Genomic DNA, 5,118 nt, shown 5'->3' with positions numbered 1-5,118 from the left:
AAACATAGTCCAACATGTTTTAGGGACTGGCCCTGGCTTTCGTTAGTCGTCATTGCAAAGCACGGTTTTATGGGAAATTGTCTCCATTTTAGTACAAAAAGCCACTTTGTCTGTGTCGAGCTTAGGGTTATTCTAGGATTATGACCCTTTCTCCAATGCACGATCCTGTCATGATCTGAGCTTCCGCTACCCAATCTCCTAGGTGAGTGATAATAAGTTGTGTCCCTTTGCACAAACCTTATGTTGAGTTGAAATTCCTTAGAAGCATAACATGCAGTCCTTCCTTAAGCGTTAAAGCATGGGGTGACATTCATGTTTGTGATTATGTAATTAGTCTTTGTGATAATCCAGTCTTTTTCTAATTTTATTGTACATGAACCAAAGTTGAAATTCTCACCTGGGAAATCAAGATTGTTGAGGAACTCCACTGGCTACATGTGTTGTTGTTCAGCTATATCTGTTGATACAATGCATATTTTGTCTGAGCTCTTGTATATTTTGAATAAACATTGTAGGAGGCGAAACATATGTGCATTTATCTGATCTGCATCTTGATTTAAGGGTGTGAGGATTGCTCTTTCTTGTAGGTAGCTAGTATTGCTTTGATTTTGTTTGAACTCCGGGTATACCTCTTCAATTAGTTGTTGAATTGGATTTTCTTTTGGTTGGATCAGAAATTGTTGTGGTATTTTTATCCATGTCTCTTCATCTTTGTCCTCTAGATCTATTGCTTTAGCCATTCCTTCCCCCACTCACTTCATCCATCGGTTAAATCTCTGTTTTTCATTGTCTATTTCCCCTGAGATCATCTTCTCATTGACTTTCATATTTTTCGACAACATTAAGACTTCACAGTGTTCCCACAACGGTGAGTTACTTATGAACGCATGTACTATATCTTGTCTTCTTCCTTTTCTTATCACTGGTAAGTTTTGCCGAAAATCTCCTCCAAGCATCACCGGTATTCCTCCAAATATCCTTTTACGGTTGGTATCATTTTTAATTCCCGCGATATCTTGTAAAGTTCTATTCAAGGTTTCGAATGCAAATCTTTGAGTCATTGGCACTTCATCCCATATTATTAACTTCACTTCGTGCATCACTTGTGCCAGGTGTGTATTTTGTGTAATTCCACATGTACTATTCACGAGAAGTTCAATATGTATGACAAATCTACTATGAGTCGTCCTTCCTCCCGGTAGGAGCAATGCTGCTATACATGTTTCCATTTTGTATAATAAACGTCTTTGTAAAGATTTTTTGTGAAACCTTTTCTTCTATAAAAAAACAGAATGATCTATAGTTGTAGTATACAATCATGGGTTTCATCCATGATACACAGTACCTACCTGAGGATGCGACTGCTAGGCCGATGTTGCCCTCAGAGCGGATCCGTGCCATTATTGTTTGGTATAGAAAGGTCTTTCCATTTCCTCCAGCCCCGTAGATGAAAAAGAATCACCCCCTCTGTTCTTTAACTCTGGACATAAACTTTTTATAGATCAACAATTGTTCCACGTTTAGAGACTCGAACAGTCTATCATGGAGCACTTCCATTTTTTTGACGTTGTATGCTAGCTCATCTCTAATAAGGCGGTTGACCATTAGAGTTAGTACACTCTTGTCCGGAAGAGGTAAACCTGGATAATCTGTAAATGACTTCCCATTTGTCCCTAGGATCTCTTGGATATGCAACAAACAGTATGTCTTAATTTGGTATTCTAGAAGTGTTAAGGTTGGAAATTTGAATTGCCTCTTTATTTGGTATAATATATCCTCAGAGAGTGCTTCCTAAGTGTTGTCCCATAGCCCTGAAGGGTTACATAGGTCACAAAACAGTATGATTGTGATGAACAATTGCCTTAACTGAGTCCCCGATTCCCACAACTTGGCCTCCTCGATTGCTTCTTTCCATTTTGTATTGTCATTCAACATTACTAGTGCATAACATTCCTCTCGAAAGGTACGGTGTGCTTTCCCACGGACAGTTCTGATATCTTCATATGTTTCTGACCCTCTTACCACATTTAATAGGAATAGGTAGTATCGTTCTCCTGAAGCTGGGTATGAATAATACATTCTTCCAATGGGAGTTTGTTCCTTCCGCTCCAGCCATACTCTCTCAACTGTGTGCCACACATATTTTTGTGGAAATTAATCATATGTATATTGTCGAGTTCTCGAATCGCTATTTTTTAGGGATAGGTACTAAGTGAACATGGACTGACTGACTTGATCTCGCTGTAACAATGTGGTCATATTTTCTACATCTGAGAGTGTTACAGAATTCTGTCCCGGTAGATGGTAAGATAGCTTTATAACCGCTGGGTTGCATTAATGTATGTCAAAACGAAAAACGCGTCACGCAACTTCACACGCAGATAAGTACCTGCACTCCATGTATTGTTTGATTTCATGTATTACTTCTCGTGTTAGCATGTCTTATGGTTTACCCAAAGCATCATTTGTCATAAACACGGTCATGGCTCTGTCAGGTCCTTTGTTAATGTGTTTGAACAGATATTAAATCGCCCTTGATCTATTACACCACTCAACATTTATGTGTGCATCATAGTTGAGTTGGAGATACCGCTTGTATGGAACCACAAATCTGTTATCAAGTTTCCCCTTGTCTTTTTTCACAACAACCCCGTTGTTCCTGCGTCTATATACATGAAGTTGTTTCTTTGTAGTACGGCCTAGGAAAATGCTTACTGCACTGCCCATTTCTCATGCATGGCGCAATGTTGTTTTCTTCTCCACACGGTCCATGCAACATATGAGCACAAACTTCGCCTTGTATGTAGCCGGGTCTTTGTTCTTGCAAGGTAATTCTGCACTTATTAATTCATCAATATCTTTGCCAAAATTAATTTTGTTTGCTTTCTTGAGCCATAGTAATATATGGGCATGAGGGAGGCCCCTTTTCTGAAATTCTATTGTGTAAATACTTGCAAAAAATCCAATTATAGTGAAGTGTGAGCAATAATAGTGAAGTGTATACAAAGGAACCCATGTACCTGCTTTTTTTGGCCCAAAGATGTTTCTTATTTTAATATCGTCCACTAGCTGCCCCAACTTTAGTTTGAACAACCTTGACATGAGATCGGGTCTATCATTCGTTGTTTCTCCCTTCTTTTTGTAAGCATTTTCATTAGTTCCGGCCATTTGGGATTGGCCGTAAACATGATGAACAAAGATGGATTTCCGTATGCTCTGACCCAAATCCCCTATTGCCATTTTTATGGGTTCCTTATCCAAATAGTCTAAGGGTCAAATCCACCAAATTGTTTGTGTGTGCCCAATCTCTTGCCATTCTAAAGGCTTTGCCACTGCGCTCATTTCATCTAACATAACTAACTCCTTCACGATTCCATGATCCACATCTTTGTTGTCTAGATTCAAACTAGCCATTCGATTCCAAACCTCATTCTCTGTGTCATGAAAGTATAGCTGCTTAAACCTCGGCGTTGCACCCTCTTCAGAAAGGAGTGAGCGTAACGGTGGTAGTTTTGCCTAGATATATACGAAATGCGTATGACCCTCATGTGCTGTTTATTTTATCATCCACTTGCGCACCAAAAGATGTGAAGCATAAAATGTTTTTGTACACCCGTATTTTCTATCTTAATGCCACCGCCTCTGCGCTCGAACTATTTAGAAGATGTTTTAAAGGTTCCGGTGTTGTGTGCAGCATTGGTAGACTCACTTTCCCCTCTTGACAGCATATGGAGAAGTACAACCTATTGACAGTTGCTGATTTAGCCTTCTCCTCATACCACATGGACACACCACATGACCAACAATTATAGTTTTGGTTCCATCATCTTTTTGAATGTTACAACAACATCTATAATGGTGAATGGAATTTAGGATATATAACAAATCTTTGGTTTGAATAGTTCATTATCTCAATTAAAATGATTACCGCATGATTTGATGCAGACGATGTTTTCTCAAGTTCAGTCTTCACAGGTTGAGCATGGACGCCTTTAGGTGAAGGACATATAATATGTAGCTTCAGAATTAATTTAGTGTTTTGTGTTGTACCAGAGTAGTCAACTAATATGTCTAACCAAAAAAAAGTTTAAAAAAAACATGCCTATATTACACATTTGTAGACCACAATAAATTATTGCTCTCTGATCTGTAAATGTACCGGTAGTAGTAGCAATCCGGAGCGGGAAATTAAACCCTCCAAAAGTGGGTAATAGATCTGAACAGGTATGTAGTTTAGTTGAAAAAACATTCTTAATTCTGGTTTTTTAATGAATACAACATATGATAAACACATTACCTCGTAGCCTTTTATTCTTCTTTTTCACCATCTATCCACAGATTGTGCAGGCTTGAGTCTTTGTTTGGGTAGAACTTGTGTTTTTCTTATCGAGATTTTTAGGGTATTTTACATAAATTGTATTTCCAGAGTGTGGTATTTGGATTTCATAAAGTCAATCCAAATCCAGCAAAAGTGTTGAAACCACTGAATTTAGGCATTAATGATGAAGGTGTAACCGTGGAATTTATGAATATTGACTTCAGTCAATAGTCACCACTGTACTAGATAGAATAATTAAGCTCTTTTAATAAATAGAGTAATAACTATAATGTTCTTTTTTATTTTATTTTCCCTTCAGAAGTAATGTTCTATTGTACTTTTGTACAAGTGGATGCAGAATAATCTCACTTTGTGAATTGTTTGGACTATGCAAGGCTTCACAATTTTAGAAGTGAGTTGGAACAAAAATAGTATAATGCGGATGATGATGATGATGATAATAGGGACGTAGGTAAACAAATCTCATATCAACATAAATTCCCATAATACATATCTCCTTATTGCTTTTCTGCAAATAACTTACATGGAAAATATAGATCTTGTTTTAGTGGGTATGTTCCCGACACTCACGTTAAGACAAAAAAATATAGATCTTGTCTTGTTACTGTTTTAAGCAGTTTACTGTGCCATGATTATCATTGTCAGTATCATAAGGTTTGATTGAGTACATTATACATATAAAACATACTCAAGTTCACCCACATTTTGGCAACTACAAAATTTTATTTTAAGACTGAACACGTCTTTAGTGTATTGGTATAAACATCCTTAATTATTGT

General features: G+C 37.4%; 1 pseudogene; it reads right to left on the bottom strand.

Annotated features, from left to right (window-relative positions):
* Nucleotides 1-431: 431 nt before the first annotated feature.
* Nucleotides 432-3,784, bottom strand: LOC141252366 (uncharacterized; annotated as a pseudogene).
* Between the last annotated feature and the right edge of the window lie 1,334 nt (nt 3,785-5,118).

Source organism: Phyllobates terribilis, unplaced genomic scaffold (assembly GCF_046119375.1).
Source record: "Phyllobates terribilis strain yellow unplaced genomic scaffold, ASM4611937v1 Scaffold_8690__1_contigs__length_27356, whole genome shotgun sequence".
Taxonomy (NCBI): Eukaryota; Metazoa; Chordata; class Amphibia; order Anura; family Dendrobatidae; genus Phyllobates; species Phyllobates terribilis.
The sequence above is the reverse complement of the archived record's forward strand: the minus strand, read 5'-3'. Positions and strand labels throughout refer to the sequence as shown.